The following is a 21299-nucleotide window of genomic DNA, read 5'->3' on the forward strand; positions in this document are numbered from 1 at the left end:
TTACAATTTCAAATGGTGGATGAGAGAACAGAGGTAGTGTATTACACAATATTCCCAAGGGAGGAAGATAGAAGCTAGAAGTAAAAATTCACAGGAAGAGTGGAAGAGCAGCTTACAGAGATTGGCTGTTGATTGGAGAAAAGTTGGAAAGAAAATCCAAGAAAATAGATAAGAAAGAGGAAGAATATGAAGAAAGAGCAAAAAATTAAAGACATAATACAACAAAAATGCAAAACACTAATCATATATCATTGTCCTCCACACACTGATGCATAAAAAAAAAATCCTGCTCCAAATATGGTAGAGAGATTAGTGAATTAAAAAATAAAATAAGTCTTGCTGGAAAGTCGAAATGCTTTTGTCAGTGTTCAACAGTTTCTCAGCCCTGTCTCTGACATCTCTTGGGATAATCAATCCAGAGCAGCCCTCGCAAACCAAGTCTCTATCCCACAGATCTGGGCTTCAGATACTTCAGGATCAGCCATGCTACAGTCTCAGATCTCAATGCTGCTCCTACTTGCAGAGAGACCACTAGGGATACATACATGCCAAGGAGCAACCCCAAATGTAGCAGCAATACAGTGGTCACCAGCACTCTCAGGAGAAAGTCTCCAGGCTCCTCCAAACCTGCAAGCACCCCCAAAATGGACCTTCAGGTTGCAGCTGGAGTCCCCCACCCCCAAATTAGACCTGTAGGTTACAGCTGGAGTCCATAGACAGAGGCTTTTGTGCTGGCACCCACACCCTGGCCCTGACTGGTGTCCCAAAATGAGTGCAGTTACCTGCAACCAAACCTGGAGTCTCTGCAGGAGCTGTGGTAGCAGTAGTAGTGGCGGTGGTTGTTGGCCGCAGGCAGCAGGTCATCCGTAGTGGTAGCTGCAGTGGCAGCTACAACTGCAGACGTGGGGACATAGTCTCCAGGCGATCTCCAAGGGTCAGCAACAGTGCTGGCCTCAGTTGCATCCAGGGCAGTGGTTTCTTCTGGGGCAGCAGCACCCAGAAAGAAGACCTCCAGGGGATCTCAGGCTGTCAACAGCAGAATCAGAGGCAGCAGCAAAGGTGGCAGCAGTGCAGGCGATGTTTGATTGACAGGAGACCTCTAGTTCAGTGGCAATGACCACAGAGGTAATGACAGAATTCATGGAATTTATGTCTGAGGTTACTGAGGCCATGCTCAGAGAAAAGATCTTTGGGCAGGGCAGCGACTTTTGCAGCAGCTCAGAAAGAAGACCTTGAGGCAATCTCAGAGTGGCAGCAGCAGAATCAGAGGCTGCAATGAAGCAATGGTGGTAGCAGTGCAGATGGTGGTTGATTGTTCCATCAATATTTAATGTCAGCAACAGATTACTGATTCACACAACAACTTGGGTGAATATCAGGTAATTTAGGTGAATGAAAAAGCCAAGCTTTTCATTTCATTTTAAAGATCACACTCTTTATGTTTCCATTTACATAATATTCCCCAAATGGCAAAATTTTAGACAGAAGAAAACTGGCATTTGAAAGGATTAAAAATAGGGGGTAAGTATACAAGAAGGAAAATAAGGAGCTTATTAAAGTATTGGAAATATGTCCATTTTCCCCAAAATTTATCTAGAGAGTCAATAAATTCCAATCAAAAGTCAAGCAGATATTTTGGTGCACACTCACAAACTGTCCCCAAATTATGAGAAGGTATGAACTATTTAAACTATTCAAAACCACCTCAAACCAAACAAACAAATAAAAAACCCACACAGTGTAACCACCTAAAACTAATAAATAGTTTAAAAATAAATAAATAAATAGTTTATAAAAAATAAATAAATATTTTTTAAAAGATATTCAGTATATAGGATATATATCAATGGGAAAACATATAACTGAAAAATATAAATTATTGTTTTAATAATGACACCAAAAATTAAAGCAAAATAAAGTTTTTATTTTTAAAAAAATTGTGCTAAAAACTAGGAATATTCATGTTAATAAAAATGAGTTTCACCCTTCTTTCACATCATATAAAATAAGTGAAAATTAGTCATAAATGTAAATCTATGAGCTAAATCTATAAAACATTTAAAAAGCACCATACAAATTCTTATTTCCATGGGTTATTCAAAGATTTACTAGGTGAGACACAAAAACTAAGAATTAAGAAATAAAAGTGTTAGTTTGACTTCATGAAAATATTAAGCATATTCTCCTTAGCTAAGCAAAAAAAAAATCAGAAGTCACAGATTGTGAGAAAATATGTATATAAAAATGTCTGAAAATGTTGCTGTGAACTTTTAAAATACAGTGATATGAAATAGCTGTTGCTTAAAATGCACAAAAGAGTTGAACCACTTCACCAGAGAAAATAGAAAAATGGAAAATAATTATATTAAAAATACTCAACCTCATTAATTGTTGGAAAATTCAAATTAAAAAATGGGATAACTTTATATGCTTTATAGTAAAGATAAAATACAAAGGTTCAAAAGATCAAATTTGGCATGGATATGGAATAGCTGATACTGTCACAAATTGCATTTAGAAATCTAAATAGTAAAGCCCTTTTGAAATTAACTTTTCAAATATATATATATATATTCAAGAATTCAGCACTCTATACTTCCCTGGTTCTTTATACAAAAGTAATAAAACATATTTAGCCAAATTCTTGAACACACTAGCTTTATTTATAATAACCATAAACTCTTTACACAAATCCCATTAATTAGTTAATGACTGAGAAAATTTTAGCACATTCATACAGAAGTGTGCTATTTAGTGATAAAGAGGAATTGAATAGAAATATGCTTATAAACTTGGATTAATCTAAGTAACATAATACTAAGAAGCCAACCGCAGAAAACAACATGTTGCATGATTTCATTTATATGAAGTTCTAGATAAAGATAACTTAGAATGACAAAGTTAGTGGTTGTCAGTGGTGATGTTGGAGGAAGTTAGTTGACTATGAAGAGACATTATGAAAAATTTCAGGTGGATACAAAATTTTAGATTGTTGTAGTGGTTACTTAATGTATGTGTGTGTGTGTGTGTGTGTGTGTCAAAGAGAGAGAGAGAGAGAGAGAGAGAGAGAGAGAGCTTTAATAAATTATATATTTAAAATTAATGAACTTGATTTTATAACTTATACCCCAGCAAAGCTCATCAGTAGGGAGTCTATATGGGTAATTAATTTGAAATATAAAAACAGAAAAACTCTCTACCTCTGGGAATTGAATTTCTTTATAATTTTTCAAAAGATAATGCAATTTCTAATCTAAAAGTGATGAATATACTACAGATCATCAATGTTTTTAACTCATTAACAAGTTGAAGATTTCCTAGATATAAAAATAAGTTAATTCCATAAGATGATTGGAATTTCTTAATAAATGAAAGTCAAAAATCTGTTTTTATGAATGGCAAAGTTGTGTGAGAAGAAGCAAATCCCTATGAAGTAGTACAGATATGACAAGGCCAGTCGTTTATATAGTCCCTCAGGGTTCAAAACTTTCCTCTCAAATTCCCTGTACCTGATGATTGGACATGGGTTGTTCATTTCTTGTGGGGAGGGTACCGGGGATTGAATTTAGGGGCACTCAAACACTGAGCCACATGCCCAGCCTGTTTTTTGTATTTTATTTGGAGACAGGGTCTCACTGAGTTGCTTACCTTCTCACTGTTGCTGAGGCTGGCTTTGAACTTGTGTTCCTCCTGCCTCAGCCTCCCAAGCAGCTGGGATTACAGGTTGTGCCACCATGCAGGGCAGGGTGTTCATTCTTGAGTGTTTGTTTGGCAAGCGCAGCATCAATTTCCCCAGACTTACCTTTCAGTCTTTATTTTAGCCTACAATGACTTTGCTATCTTACATGTTATGTCATAGATCTGTAATGTACCTTGTTTCTAACACCACTCACTATTCTCAACCAGTAGCAGGGGTTTCGAGTTCAGATTAAGACTTAATCTTATTGGACAATTTATGGCCCACTGCCAACAAACTTAATTTCAAGCAAGCAACAGGACAGATATTGCACAGATTTGTGTCAGTAGTGTAACAGGGGTCTCATAATTTTTAGGTGTATCCACTGATATTCTGCACTCAAAATGTACATGATCATATGAAAGCTCTTTCCATCATAGACACATCCACTATGGCTGCAGTCTCTATGTTATATACATTCCTGGTAGTCCTTTCTGGTCTAGTTCTCATTTTGTAGTGCAATTTGTTGTAACCTAATATATAGTGTTGGTAATGAAATATGCTTGCCTGGTACATAGTATTTTGGCAGAATTCTCACTTCTCTTGGACCTAATAAAGATCATATAAATCCTTGGAATTATTATTGCAGAGACATAACTAAACATCAAATTTATAAATATTTCTGAGGTTAGGAAACTACCTTATAAACATGTGTTAAAGCACCCCTTTTTATTTTCCAGATAGCATTTTTGTTACGTATCTGTCAAATGATAAATATCCCTTCAGGTATCTTTTGCCATTCAACAATTACAGTTTAGTCTCATCACTTCTATGCATATCATAGTTAGCAATAACATTAAAATGACTTTGAAGAAAATTCAAAGTTTTGCATAATTTAATAAATATTATCTCAAGTGTTCATGTATACTTCTTAAAAGAATGAAAAGTTTCACATTTTAATATAAATATTCTCCCCAATGACCCATCCTCTATTATTTTAAATATAACTGAGATCTACTTCATAAAAATTGAAAGAATAGACTATTTAGACTGCCACTAATTCGATTCTGGTCATGTTACATGTTCCTAACAGAATATTAACTTTGTTTTTGTTTTTTTTTCCAGAATGAGGCCAATGCAGCTCTTTTTAAAACAAATTTACCATCTAACAGATGTTGCAACATAGTATTCTTGTCAACATCTGCTGTTGTAATACCTATGTGTGCCTATACTGAGTATATCATTCAAAATAGGAATGTTTCAACAAAGATTAATATTTAAATTTAATACTCTAATGTTTCAATTCTAACAGTAGTTTTTCTTCACTTTAAAGCCCAAGTAAAAACACTAGGAGGTTGTAATAAATAGGATCCTTCTATAAATCATCAATGAACTTTATTTTCTCATTATGCAATGAACTGAATAATCTCTTGCTATCCTAAATATTCACAAAGAGATAAAATATAAACTTGAGAAACTATTGATAAAATTTGGATCAAAAAGAATAGAAATTAAAGTTCTAAATAGTTTAAAAGATAATATATATAGTCTACCAAAATAACAAAAATAAATGTGAGCAAATTTTTGATCACAAAATAAATATTGCACATATCTTAAACATCTAGTTTTATAATGTGATTAAAATAAATATTAAATGATTTTCTTTACAGATTTATTTAATTTTCATTATCATGTTGTCATGATTTTCCCATTAAAATAGACACTTCAGGTACATATGTGGATTTATATGAGTGCATAATATATAAAATAAACTCAGCTATACTGCAATGAGTATCATTAGAAAAATTGAATTTCAATTAATACAAGTCAAAATTAAACAAAATATGCCAGCTAAAATAAAGCAGGATCAGTTACTCTATCCTGAAATATCATGCAAGTACAGAATGACTGTGATTTTGCCAAAATATCAAGTCTTTTTGAGTTTCTACATCTGTCTTTTCAACTAAGAAACAAGTTATGGAATTAAATCTTCATTGCATTTCTGTTTAAAAGTTAGGTCTTATAATTTTTATGTTCCTTTTGTCATGGCCCATATGGAAATCTCATGAATCTGAATATTTACTCTTGGATTTTTCTGTTTTTATGTAGGTACCAAGCCTGCAGGTTGATTAATAGTTATTTAAAAATTTTAAAATATATCTCTTTAATAACTCATGATGATTGTTTATTTGTTATTTCTCCATCATAATTAATTTGATTACAAATATTCTACTATGTTATTAAATATTTACTTATCGTGGAGAAATTGCAATAGTTTGTACAAATAACATAGCAGTTTCCAGATGGTGTTACACATGCATGTCCAGATGAAGAGACCAAAACTTTTTATTTCATGAACATTAGTGAGATGAAGAAATGAATATAAAGTTCAGTGATTTTCATTGATACTTCCACTAACCAAAACATTACACCTATAATTTTTATGTTTAATTATCAACCAATACTTTTTATGTTTAATTAACAACCAATAATTTTGCATATTTCAGTAGTCATGATTAAGGATAATAAATAACATTGTAGTCTGTTTTGTGTTTGTTTTAAACAATGTAACTCCACATATTTGTTAGCAGAAAACATAGCAAACTCTCTTTAAAACACTTGGAATAACTACAAAATAGTTTATCTTAATTTTTGTAGGATTAAAAGTAACTTCCAATTAAATGTACAAGATATAAATTAAATACACAGAGAAATAAAATATACACGTACTACTGTCTCTGCATGTAGAGCAATTCTCCCTGGTGTGGGGTAGAAGTTTTAGTTATTCTGTATTTATAATAACAAAGTTGAGGAAAATATTGAACAAACTCACAACAATCTTCTATAGATTCAGAAGGGAAAAAAATCTTAGTGAAAAAATTCAAGATGTAGAAATTTTGACAAGAGAATAAATAGCTATATAAAAAAATTGAAAATAACTCATAAAAAGTAAATTGAAAAATAGCCTAAACTCCCATGATCATGAGTTATAAGAAGAAATGTATGCCCTCAATGGACAAACATCTTTGTAATGTTGTCTGGCTTTCAGTTACTGCAGGTATTTCCTGTGATTAAGCCAATACCTGCCAGGGTAGACAGACCCACTCTAGGCTATGAATTTTTTTTCAGAGTTAGAGTAATCCAAGTAAATAGTGCTGTGGCCTGCTCATAAGTCCACAAAACTGAAGGCCAGTTTTCATCATTTTGTCATCTTGTGAGCTTGTGACAATGTGGTGACTATATTGTTGCATTTTGCTTCAGTTTTAGAAGCCAAACCACTTTCTTATTTCTATTATTTTATTCTAATTGACTCATATTGCTCTCTTCTTGCAAAGTTCACTTTTTATTTTTTAATAAGATACCACCTGATTCCTTACTAAACTCCCCTTCCCAAGACACATATCACTCTAGTTCTCTCATAATGAGAACCTGCTATTCTAGATATCTGACTGCACTTGGTGCAAGAGTTCCACAGTGCTACTATCGCTTACTGCAATTCTATATTCTTGCCTAATACGGGGAGTTTTCCTACTGATTTACCATAATATCATGATGTCTTTCATCTTTTGTTTTTCCTTAATTTTCCTATTTTTTCCCAACAAATTTCAGGTTTTAAACTTATCAAAATAGGGAGAAGAAACAAGGAAATGTGTTATACATTCACTGGGTTGAGGATTGTGTTCTTCCAGTTAAACTACAAGAAACAATATTTACAGCTATTGGTGAGTGCATCCAAAAAGGGTTAAACTCTAACCCTTTAATTTTCTAATATTCCAGATGTAATGTTATCATATTACAGATTTGAGGTGGATCTGGTTAATTGAAGCTATTCTTCATTTTATTTAAAACAAAAGACATAGTGGTAAAGTAAGTTTACTTCTGAGAGGAAAAGGGAAAACCAAAAGATTGATCCTTAAAAAAAGTTATTTTTGAAAGAGAGCGGAAAAGGGAATGTGTGGGAGGAACTGTCTGACAATTAAAATTTCCTTGTGATAGACTAATGAAAAAGGTAATTAAAAGAGAATTAAGAAATTGTGAAACAAAAAGTAAGAGAGAGGAATCATGACTTACCTAGCTTTATAGAAAATTTGTTTTTTAACTTTTATAATAAAAACTGATTTTACATATATGTGGATACATATATATTTGTACCTCAAAAAATCCAAAATATAAAACAATTTATTCTTTAAAACTCACTAAAAATTATGTCAGTTTTCCAATAGTATCTCATTTATCCTTTTATTATATGAAAAGATCTCTCCTAAGAAAGCAGCTATAAATCGTGGTTGTTGTTTTGAACTTGGGTTCAGAAGTACTTGCCATGGTGCCTTACACTAATTATTGAATCCATAAAGATACAGCATTTAGAGACTAAAATGTTGTGATATTTATTTTCTGGGAAAATTTATAGAAAATCAGTCACATTGACTAATTTATAATGATGCAAAATGCTAATGCTGAATTGGTGAATGTAAAAATAGAAGAATGAAACAGAAGTGCATGTAATTATAAAGATATACAGAACATTTAAAAATAAAAATATTTTCAAGAGAAGGCTAATGTTTGAGTCAATGAGTATAGCTCTATAGAAGACATGCAGAAAAAAGGAAGATTTGTAAAGACAGTGTTCTGTCATGGATGTTCTGTAACGAAAACTATTTACCTGACATTCCAGCACACCTTTGAGAAGTATTGCTCGATGCGGAAGTATTGTTATTACTGCAGTAACAAACCCCTCAAAGAACATTTATATAAGTGTTCACAGGAGTAGTAATGAAGTTTGATCAAAACAGAATAAAAATTCATGAAAAAATAAATATTTATCACTTCATATTATTTCAAGAAGAAAGGATCTGACTAATGTTTTCTCATGAATTCGTAAGTCATTAGCTCAATGTCTTTTGGAAAGAACCATTAATTACTTTAAAGCCTGTCAGGAAGAGAGTCACCCCTGTTCTGTGGTCACAAGCTCCATAATATAACATGGTTACAAGAGGTTCCACAATATTTTTAGTTATAGTTATGTAGTTTCCCTTGATTTTTGTACTTATATTTTGAAAGGATTTTTGAATATTTGATAAAAATTAAAACTACATAAAGAGAAATCAGAATTATATACACACACTGTAGACACAGTTGTATACAGTGACTTATAAAGTAGAAATCTCATTTCTGCCCTGCTAAAGAGCTTGTAAGATTTTCCTTACCCAGAGGGTCTGGGAGGCTTTGGTGATTCTGGGTCAATTTTGGTGAGTAACCCAATGCTGCTTTCATTCAACTTAGTTATCACCATCTGCTTTAAGAATCTCATTAGTAAATATGAAGTCCTTAGCTTCATGAGCCTCAGCATTGTTTTCTTATGCTTATCTGCTTATTTTGTTTCTAACACCATTTTGTTTAGAGATATAGAGACAGTTTTGAGTAGCAATGGGAGATGAGAAAAGTAATATACTCTCGTGACAACCTCTTGTCTCCTTCACCCCTCCTAGTGTGTCCAGTCCTATCTATGACATGTGTTCTACTTATGCAGAAGAAGGAAGAATTAATTTTAAATTGAGCTTATGAGTTGACTGGTGACCCCAGTTTACCTGAGAAGAGATAAATCTAGAGGGGTGGAAGACAGCATTATTTGCTTTCTAAAGCACTTATTTTTTATTTTATTTTATTTATTCTAATTTGTTATATATGACAGCAGAATGCAATTTAATTCATATTACACACATATAGCACAATTTTTCATATCTCTGGTTGTACACAAAGTAGAGTCACACCATTCGTGTCCTTATTCATGTACTTAGGGTAATGATTTCCATCTCATTCCACCGTCTTTCCTACCCCTATGCTTCCTCCCTTCCCCTCCTTCCCCTTTGCCCTATCTAAATTTCATCTATTCCGCCCATGCTCCCCCAATCCCCATTATGAATCACCATCCTTATCTCAGAAAACATTTGGCATTTGGTTTTGGGGGATTGGCTAACTTCTCTTAGCATTATATTCTCCAACTCCATCCATTTACCTGAAAATGCCATGATTTTATTCTCTTTTATTGCTGAGTAATATTCTATTGTGTATATATACCACATTTTCTTTATCCATTCATCTACTGAGGGGCATCTAGGTTGGTTCTATAGTTAAGCTATTATGAATTGTGCTGCTATAAACATTGATGTGGCAGTGTCACAGTAGTATACTTTTTTAAAGTCCTTTGGGTATAGAGCAAGGAGTGAGATAGCTGGGTCAAATGGTGTTTCCATTCACAGCTTCCAAGGAATCTCAATACTATTTTCCATATTGGCTGTACCAATTTTCAGTCCCACCAGCAATGTATGAGTGTGCCTATTTCTCCACGTCCTTGTGAACAATTATTGCTGTTTGTGTTCTTAATAGCTGCCATTCTGACTGGAGTGAGATTAAATCTTGGAGTAGTTCTAATTTTCATTTCTTTAATTGCTAGTGATAATGAACATTTTTCATATATTTGTTGATTGATTATCATCTTCTGAGTCAGTTTCTTGGCCCATTTATTGATTGGGTTATTATTTTTTTGGTGTTAAGTTTTTTGAGTTATTAATATATCCTAGTGATTAGTGCTCTGACTTTTCTTTTTAGTAGTAAGATATTGAAAGAGGTTTAAAAAATTTCACTTAATAATTAACTTTCCAATTTATAGTTTTAAGACAACATGTGTTTTAACCGAGCATCCTGACATTTTTTTGCTGCCTCAGATTGAACCCTCCTCAGTGTAGACCCTGTTACTTATGAGTCACATAATGTTGACAGGTAGGAGGACATGCTTAAAGTACAGACATACACAGATCATATTTATGTTTTATGGATTATTATGAAATTTCCAAAGAGAATGTTGATGAATAATGTTTACTATTTGTGGGGGGGGGGATACATTATAGTATGAGCTGGCATTGATAACCACTGAAAAAACATTTTCTGGAACATATCCTATATCCCCAATAATACTTTATTTCTCCCCAAGAAGACTAAATCTCTGTACTTACACAAACAAGATTATCAGTAATATGGTTGCTATTTTATATATAATAACACATTTACACAAAGAATAGTGTATATTTTTGTTTTGTATGGTTTTACTTTTATTAAATGAACCTTTCATTTAATAAAGATAAAAATAAAGATAAACAATCTCTATGAATGTGATGGATTTGTAGCTTTTTATATATGTATGTAACTTGTCTTCTACACTTTGAACTGATATAGTCAATAAAACAAACTAAGAAAATTATGAGGTTAAAATAATAAACATGAATATACTAAAGGTATTAATAAATTATTTCAGTCATATAAATAAAAACATAAAGTTTAATTATTAAAATGAATCTACAAAATAACCTTTTGAAAAAGTAGAATTATAACACAATTATTGTCAAAATACTAGAAAGAATTAAAAGTCAATTTTTTTTGGATCTTTAATTTTTATATTGTCTTATGTTTTAATAGCTTAATAACAATGGTCTTCCTAGTGCCTCAGTGTGGAAATTAGGAAGTTAAATGGGGTAGACTCTCAACACACAGCTCTGTAGCAAATGAATTTATGGTAAATGGTGATATCTTAGGATTTGTGTTTGTATATTATAGAGCTGTGGACAATCATCAAATTTGATACAAGGAAACTTCAGGGAAGAAGTAAATAGGAAAATAGTGGCCTTAATAATGCAGTTGAAAACATGGGGAATTTGTCAGAAGGGGATCAGAATTAGCTCTACAGTACCTGATTCTTTGTATGTTTAAGAAATAGTTTTGTTATATATAGAAAAATAATAAGAGTAAAAAACATCAATTATAAAAAGTAAATTAAATGATAACTCATTATCATGAATCAGATTTAATCAACTGAAAGATGATCTCGTATCTCAAATGCTCTTGTCCGATTTGCTTTCAACTTCTTTACTTATATACTTACAGGTCTCTCTGCTTAGGAAGTTCAGTAAGGGCAAAGACCTTATCTATCCCACAACTCACTTTACTCCTAACACCCAGAAAATTATTGGGCATAGTGGTGGAGCTCAATGCTTATTAACTTAATGAAAAAATAAGGCTAGTACATCTCTTACACTTAGTATATCCAAAAGGAAACTTGAATGTTTTCTCTTCAGTTTACTTTCAAATTATTCTAATTCTCAAGACAAAATTCTTGGTTTTCCCTTAGGTAATTCTTTTTCACTCACATCTAATATTTATGCAGATGGTTTTGATTGTATCTTCCACTACATCTGCAGTTTAACCATCTTTATTGTTATCATAATTATATCCTTTACCTGGACGGTAGCAATTTTTGAAATGGTTTCCTTCCTCCCATTTTCTCCCTCCATTAGTAGTTGTCCAAACAACAGCTGTATAAATGTACAGAAAACCTTCAATGGTTAATCATCTCACAGTTTTATAGTGATTTTTAAAAGCTTATTTCTTTGAGTTTATACTGTTTAAAATGTGTGACAAGCCAGACACAGTTGCCTATGCTTGTAATCTCAGCAGCTCAGGAGGCTGAGTCAGGATGATTCCAAGTTCAAATCCAGTCTCAACAATGGGAGGTGCTTAGCAACTCAGTGAGACTCTGTCTAAATAAAAACAATACATAAGTAGGGCTGCAGATGTGGCTTAGTGGCTGAGTGACCCCAAGTTCAAACCACTGTGTAAAAAAAATAAATAAATAAAATGCGCAATAATCCTTAATTACTTGGCTTAAAGTACATTTGCAAGTCTCTTTGGAAGATCTAAGCTAAATATTTACAAAATTTTGCTTCATTTGTCTTTTCATTCTTTTTTTTTAAAGAGAGAGAGAGAGAGAGAGAGAGAGAGAATGAGAATTTAATATTTATTTTTTGGTTTTTCGGCAGACACAACATTTTGTTTGTATGTGGTGCTGAGGATCGAACCCGGGCTGCACACATGCCAGGCGAGCGCGCTAACGCTTGAACCACATCCCCAGCCCTCTTTTCATTCTTGAACTCTAATTTCCATGTATATTGGGCCATTTATTCATTTGTCACTTTTTTCCCTTTTATGTTTTTCATCTTTTAGAATTTTTATTTTATTGTATGTCAATTTGGTTATTTTTCTGAGCTCTTCCAATTCACTAATTTTCTCTTTTCCTATTTGTTATCAAACATACCTCCTAAATTCAAAATTTACGTCTATATGCCAGTTTTAGATTCTATTTGATTCCCTTTTATAGATTCACGTTTTCTAGTTAAATTTTCCATCTTATCAGCTTTCTTGAACATATCAAAATGGAGTATGTAGGGTTTTTTTGTTTATTTTGCATTGTAGGGATTAAACCCAGTTCTCTGCTCTTGCTAAGCATACCATAGAACTACATTCCCAGTCCTCATGCATAGTTATTTAAAACTACTGGAGTCTGATATAGAATATCAGCATCATCTATGGTTTTATTTCACTTTTTTCTACCTATTCTTTGGATTTTGGTTATTTTTTGTGATGGGATATTTTTTTCTAAGAAAGTATTTAAACTTTATATATGAAAAATTATTAAGGTGTTAAATGATGGTATTTTCTTCCAGAAAGAAATTTCTTATGGAGCTATATGTATTTTAATCCAATCAAGGCTAAGTTTAATTTTAATTTTTTTTTTTTGAGAGATATTCTTTCACTGGTTTGCCTTTATTTCTAAGACATAGGATTGAAGGGATCTCATTTCAAAGGATGGGATGCTAACTACAGCTATCTACTTTTTCAGACTCGACTTTGATTACAAGCTTTTTGGCATCTATGAATTTCCATTAAGACCCTTAGCTCCTCAACTCTCCTTTCTTATATTTGTTTCAGTTCACACAAAACATTAGCGTTGGCAATTACCACGAATTGCAGGCAGAATGTTCATGGATATTCTGTGACTTCTTCCTATAGAGTGTGTTGGCCACCAGGCCAACTGCTTTGGAATGCAGAAGTCTAATCCCTGTCTCTCCAGCCCAGAAAACTCTCAGTAACCTCTTTCTGCCTTGCCTCTGTCCCTAGTACAATGACTTAGAAAATGCCTTGAGTGGACAAGGTGTAAATGTAGTTTCACCTTAATGTTCTTCCTGTCTCTCCTGGGATGTAGACTTCATTTCTAGTAGTATTGTGTTTTCCTGACGTGTTCAAGTAGCTGTTTCTGTTTGGGTAGTTGATTTTGTGTTTTATTGAGTTTTATTATTGTTCTCTACAAGAGGGTTGGACTGATAAAAGTTATTCTGTTATTTCCAGAGGCAATTTCACTTTAAATAGCATTTTATATAGGCCATCAAATCTCCAGTCACATTTTTCTAGAAGAATAACTATGGTGTGATATAGCTCTGCTAACACAGGTTTCTTGAGAATTTAATCTGAACATTTCCATTCTTTTAAATGTTGAATTGTATTCCTCCCCCCAAAAAAACACATATAGAGATTAATTTTTATATTTGTGTTTTTTGAGAATCTAATATTGTGTTTTTCAAGATATATATAATAAATAAATTTTATAGACAGAGAAAGCTATATATAATATCAAATTAATATTTTTAACTTAGAGTTATCAAGATTTAAAAAATGCTAAGATTCTATTCCTATCCAAAGTGCATAAATTTGTATGTTTTTATCATACTATATAATCTGTATTTTCCTCTTCTTTTCATTGGTTTAATGTCCTCATGAAATTTAGTGGGGGAGCTTCCAAACTTATACAGTCACTTCCACTGTATTTTCCTTTATTTAAGGTCATCTCTTATTTTGCGACTAAGGTCAAGTTGGGAATGTAATATTAATCTTTAGTATGACTTCTCTCCACACAACTACCACATTGCTAGGGAGGAAAAAAGCCAAGCAACAAAGCAGGTCAATGGCATTAGGTATGAAAGGAAAATCCTCTTTGCCAGACTCCCAGAAAATCAGACACCATGTCAGGATTAACTTGATAGCTGATAAAGGAGAAAGTTATTGAAGTAAGTTTTACACATAATGTGTTTTTTCTCATCTTCTGAATTTATTTTTTCTCCTACAAATAAGAAAATAGAATTTCAGCTAAATGGGATTTTTTTACTATTAAGAATATCAAGGCAGAATTAATAAATATTAGTTAAGAATAGTAGAGCAAGTACTCATAATGATGTCTGACTTTAGAATCATATGCCTAAAATAAAATCCGAATTTACAACTTTTGTGTATTTAAGCAACCTTTCCTTCTAAGCCCAATATATTTCTCTCTAAAGTAGACATAACCACAGTGACCTACATAGAGTTTAATAGTATTTTAGTAATATAAATTTAGTCCTGAACAAAATACCTGGCATGTAATCAGCTTTCAATAAATGTTGTGTTACTATGTTCACAATCTACCTAATGTTCAGTATTAGGTATTACAAGGAAGTACTGTAATATTAATTCTGTATTTGCAAAAAAATTAAAGATGCTTCTTATAGCTTCAAACTCTTTTCATTCTATTTCCCAATTACTAACATTGCATTTGATTTAATTTATATATTCCTTCAAGCTTGTTTTTTTTTTTTTTTTGAAAACCATGTAAATAGAAGCAACATTTGATTTTGATTAAGGATGCAAGTCTATTAAAACTTTGTTTTCTCTTTGCTGATGCATTGATCATAATTATCTTGTCAGATGTCACTGAAGGCAGTGACAAGGTGGTAATAAAGCTTTGTAAATTTAAAATAAATTCAGGGTTGTTTTTTTTTTTAAAAATCAAGCCTGTGAATTCTAGAGCTTTCAGTCAAGTATGAGAAATTTTTTAAATGATAGAACAAATAAAATCTAATATTAAAAATGTTGAATCAAAGCATATTTCTTTGGAAATCATGGAGTTATTTATGTGCATATTAAGAATACCATCCAACACCCAGTACCAGGCACAGTAGATGGAATAATTCACTAAATTCTTAATTATAAATTTTAAATTAAAGAAGATTTCGGGGCAGTAAAGCTGGGACATGGTAGACTACAAAGAGATGGAGATGACAGGTTTCAGATCATGTGTATTTAAATAGGTTAACTTAGGTCAAAACAGATTTCAGTTGTACTATAGTCAATTAAAGAAAATAGAAGAAAAGTCACATAAAATTTCAGAAGTGGCATAGACTTAAAAAAATCAGATTATTCACATTTTGCCCTTTTCTCTTGTATCAGTGATGAATATGCAACATTCTGGATTCACAGTTATTTAGTTTGTATCAAAAAATACAAGTGTGAAGATTAATGCTAATTTTGATTTAAAAAAACACAGAAGTTCCTATGACCCCAAATATTGAAGCTTACCTATTATATGTGTGTGTGTGTGTGTGTGTGTGTGTAAGTATACATATTTTACATGTTTATCTATGTATTTGTATTTATACATACAAAATTTTTAGGTTTTTCATAATGATTTATGCAATAATAATTCTGTATATACTATGAGACATTAGTAAATAAGACTGCATTAAAATTTGGTTCAGAACACAAGAGAATAAAATACATTTGGAGAAAAATGTATTTATTTTGTAATAATTTAAAATAGAAATATAATCAAAATTGTTTAATTTCTTCAACAGCATTGACTAAAAACTAGATTTCTCATTGAAAATTATTCTTTATTCTGTATACTTCATATCCTTCTCTTTTATTCTGATAAAATTTTCCGTATTTTTCCCAGTACCTCTATTTGGTGATTAAACTATGGCTAACAAATTGATATTAATGAATGAATTAGTCAGATAACTCTACATATAATTATCTTAATTATGCATACATCATGAAAAATAATATTTCAAAAATGAATAAATGTGGTTGATAAAATGCACATTTCTTCTAATCTCATGTGATTCTTAGAATGACCTGTTGTACTTTTATGACATTCAGATGCCTGAACCACAGGAAAATTATTCACAATTTTCATATGCAGTTATCCAGTTTGTTCCTAGTTTCCTGGGAGAACTTTTTCATGTATCCTGGTACAAACGTCAGTATTTTCTTTGAAATCTCCGAATATGCCCCTGGGATTGAAACCTTTGATTTGATTGGTGCAACTCAGACAAATGCAATGGCATAAATATAGAAAGTAAATTTAGCATTATGGTAATCTAAGAAAAATGAAATAAATTTTTATTATAGGTTCCAAGATTAATAGTGAAGAATTCCTTAACTTTCAGGAGGAAAGTCTATCTGTTCAATACAAAAGGGAGAGCTAATTCGTTCTGGTCAAGGATATTAGAAAATGTCTACTGTTTTATTTTTCTTTCCTTTTGATATATGATTTAATAAAGGCTTTGAACATTAGAAGTTTTTTTTTTTCCTGTGTAAAAAAAGTAAGAATTATGAACTTGTGTTATAAGAAAGAGTCCAGTCAATTATGGGATGAAAACAATGTGTAACGTATAAATCTAATAACTTTAAAATTATAATAAAGCATGTACTCAGGGTATTGAGTGTTAAGTGATATATTTACTGTTTTATTGCAACTATATTAATAAAAATTAAAATTAGCAAAATTTTAAAAATGTAATTTTCTATACAACATTAAAAACAGATTGATACTAAATAAGAAAAATTAATTAAATTTTCTGATCTATTTATTATTAGACATCAGTTTTACTTTTAAAGTGACTTTAATATCAGGTAAATAATTATATTTTAATTAATAAAATTTTGAAAATTAACTATACAATACAATAAAAGACTATTTTTCTTAAAATTTTACCACTACAAAAGACTGGTATTTGTTTCTTGATATCTCCTATGCTATAAATCCTTTGAAAGAAACAAAATTAATATTTAAATAAAACAAATCTCAGGATTATAAATTCTAACTAAATTTTAGGAAATGTCCTCTTATATTTGAATGAGTTAAGGAACTTCAAAGCATCTAATTAATTTAAAAATATTTATTCCTATAACATTATCCTCAACTTAATAGGCAAAAGGAATATCTTTAACAAATTTGCACCTGCAACAAATTACCCACAGATTTTGTTGTATAAACAACACAAAGTTATTCTCTTATATTTCTGGAGATTAGTAGTCCAGATTGATTCTTATGGGGGATAAGTCAAAGAGCCAGGAAGGATACTTCCCTCTGGATATTCTAAGAGATAATCTATTTCCGTAACTTTTTATGTCTACAGTGCTTGACTCATGGCTGAACATCCGTTAAACCTCTTGCATCAGTAGTCTCATTTCTTACTTCTTACTGATTTCCTGCCTATATCTTATAAGGACCTGTGTTTACATTAGGTCTACCTAGACCTAATTCAGTAAAATATTCCCTTTTTAGGATCTATGTCTAGTGACTCTCACTGTTAACCTGAAGTTTTGCTCACATATGCTGCTATCCAGTTTTTTCCTAGTTTCCTAGGAGAATTTTTTCCCCAACTGTGATTTATGAAAATTGTTAGAATTGCCAAAGATAACAAAAATACATATTCCTGGAACTATAAGCCTGAATCATAAGTCGGGTGGGCATAGGACCTGATTTTTTTACCCAAATCATTTCTGTACTCTGCAAAAATTGAGAAAAACTATGCCAGTGAAAGAACTTGATTCATTCACCTTTTCCCATTATACTTGTTTAAGTAGAATTTGTTTTTAAACAACTAGCTAAAAGTTGGATGTCTGCCTAGTTTCTTTATCTTCTGTCCTTAAATCAGTAAGAGACTGGATCAATATACATAAAGACTCAAGAACATATTCTACAAGTACATTGTTTTAAAATTTCAGTCTATCATATAATATGTATAAACCTATCCTCTACTATGTTTTACCATTTATTTATTTATTTTTTTAATACTGGGAAATGATCCAGGCATTCTGTATCACTGAGCTATACCCCAGACCTTTCTGTTTTTTTGTTTTAAGTAGGATCTCACTAACTTGCTCAGGATGATCTAGAACTTTACCATCCTCCTGCTTCAGTCTCCCAAGTAGCTAGGATTACAGGTAGGCATCATTAAACCTGGCCCCATTTATTTTTGATATTTGGAAAATATCAAAGAATAAACTAATGGGAGAAAAAGTCCAACTTTAAGAAAGGTCTGTGAAATATTTGAGGAAAAACGAGCAGGGTACTAAAAAGCTCTTGTACCAACTTCCTTTAATCAAATAGGAAAGTTATTGGGAAAAAGTACTGCAGGAGTCAGTTTGTGGGTTCTAGGTTTTATCTAATGCAACCACCTCAGTATTAGTCCCAAGGAATTTTATCATATGATTAATTCCAGGGATTTGTAATGTTGGAAGAATTGGTTAGTTTTGTCATGGAACATGCTTTCCTGCCGGTTGATACTAAGGAAGAGGTCATTTCCCTCAGCCAAGAAGGAATGATTATGCCTAGAACCATATGGTATAAGAGATATTAAATACAGACTTGTATCCTGGTATCAGTGTGGAAAGTATTAGAGACTGGGTTTGGGATGTATGTATTTCAGCTGTTCCACAGGCTGTGTATTTATTACATAATTTATGTATTCATAAATATGTATATTTAGGTGTATATATAAAATTTCCATATATAAAATAGCCAATAAATAGTTGAATAATAATTGAATGAAAACTAATCCATTCCACTTAATTTTATTTCTTTTCTCCTCTAGTTGTGAAAAATTTTCTGATTGTCTTTGTGTACTCATTTTTTGTACATGGCATTTTATACTGTGTGACCACAGAATCAGAGCCTGCCTGTTACATCATCATTATATTAGTCAACTTTGCAGTACTCCAATAAATATCTGAAACACTATGTATGAAGTAAACTGAAGTTCTTTTTGGCTCAGTGTTCTACAAGTTCAAAGGCTTGGCACCTGCATCAGTCAGGGTCAGTGAGGGTGATGGATGGTGGTGTTGAGGAGTGCATATCAGAGGAAGCTGCTCATGTCTCAAACTGCAGCAGAGGGAGAGAAAAGACAAGACAGGCGTCATATAATCCACTTAGAGTTTACACCCCAATGACCAAAATCCTTCCCATAATGCCTACTTCTTAAAGGCCCATAGTATATCCCAATAGCATTACCCCAAAGACCAAGCCTTTAAAATATGGACCTTTGGAAGAAACTACGTTCATCCAATCCCTAGTAATCATGAATTGCCACGTAGAAGATATACAGTTAAAAGTAAAAAAATATGCAAACCAATCTGAAAACACAAATTTCACTAATTAAAACAATCTTCCTCATTTCTGAGTGCATATATTTATGTTAAGTCCACAACTTGTTTTACTTGTCATATCCTTAATATTTTAAGTGGACTAGTGTGAGAAACTGAACACCATTTCTGCTATTTATTATGTAATCAAGTTAATGTTTGTGAATGAACTAATAAAAACTTTAGGAATGCAGAAATAATGAAAATTAATATTTTTATTTAAAATTTTTTCTTTTCAGAAAAGACTAATAATTCTTTTGCTCTACTAAACTTTTAAAATAATTCCTTGTAAATACTAATGCATATGATGTTATATTGTGTTGTTTATTTGCAAATCGTAGCTTAGTTTCATTCAAGCTATTACCATAGAGAATTTTAAAGAATAGGTAAAATAAATGTTGAGGTCCAGAAATGTGATTATATGTTCTGTCATGGCAATATAATTAACAAATTTTTGGAAAACTTTATAATATCAAAGAGTAAACTCAATCTTAAATTAAAATTGTTATGATATTTCAAAATACATGTTTACTCATATAAAAATATTTTATAATATACTTAGCAAAAATATCTGAAATTAAAACAAACTTTTAATTACAGATGTTCCAGCTTGATTGCTTTAAGAAATTTTTATGACTGATTATATATTACAGACTCACACAAAATATAAAATGCCAAAATAAATTTTATAAAAGTGTCTCTACCTTTCTTATGAGAGTAATTCTGATTATTAGTAAATTTTATGAACTATTTATCAAGACTAACAAAAGAAAAAGTATCAATACTTTAGGTCCTACACGTTTATAAATGAGACATTAATCTCTAAGTCCTGACTTTACTCCAAGAAGCATGTGAAATCACATATCTATCTACAACTCTAAAATCCAGAAGTTCTGAAAGCTGAAAGCTTTTTGTAAATATGGAAAACACTTACTTGTTATCCTGATTTTACTATAGCAAGGCAAGACATTTATAGTCCATATTGATCCCTTCTAAAATAACTTTTTCATACTTTTCTACAGAAATATTATTATGTTGATTTTAGACTGCTATCTCAGATTCTACAGGGTTTCTATGTAATTTGGTATAAACATACTAAAACATTTCTAACTATCTGAGCAATTCTAAAGTTTGAATCACTGGTGGCCCTAAACTTTGTGGACATAAAGTAGATACCAAACAATTAATCAGTCTGTAAAACTTAACCATAACTCCTATAAGCAATAAGTTTTGTTATTGAACATCCTTTATTTTAAAATTTTATTTAAAAGAGTGAACAAAATACTAGTTTTAAACTACTAATTCATAACAATAAAACATAACCTAAATAATTTAATATGCTGAATTATCCAAAGATTACTAATTCTAGGAGAAAATTCAGTGCATGTGTGTGTATGAACAAAGGTGTTTGTGTGTATGCATGTGTGTGTATGCGTATGTGTATGTGATTATTCATCTGGATTAAAAGGTTGATGGAACAGGTTAAAATATGAAA

This window comes from Marmota monax, unplaced genomic scaffold, assembly GCF_021218885.2.
Source record: "Marmota monax isolate L192 unplaced genomic scaffold, Marmota_monax_Labrador192_F-V1.1 WCK01_AAM20220418_F8-fsc00007, whole genome shotgun sequence".
NCBI lineage: Eukaryota > Metazoa > Chordata > Mammalia > Rodentia > Sciuridae > Marmota > Marmota monax.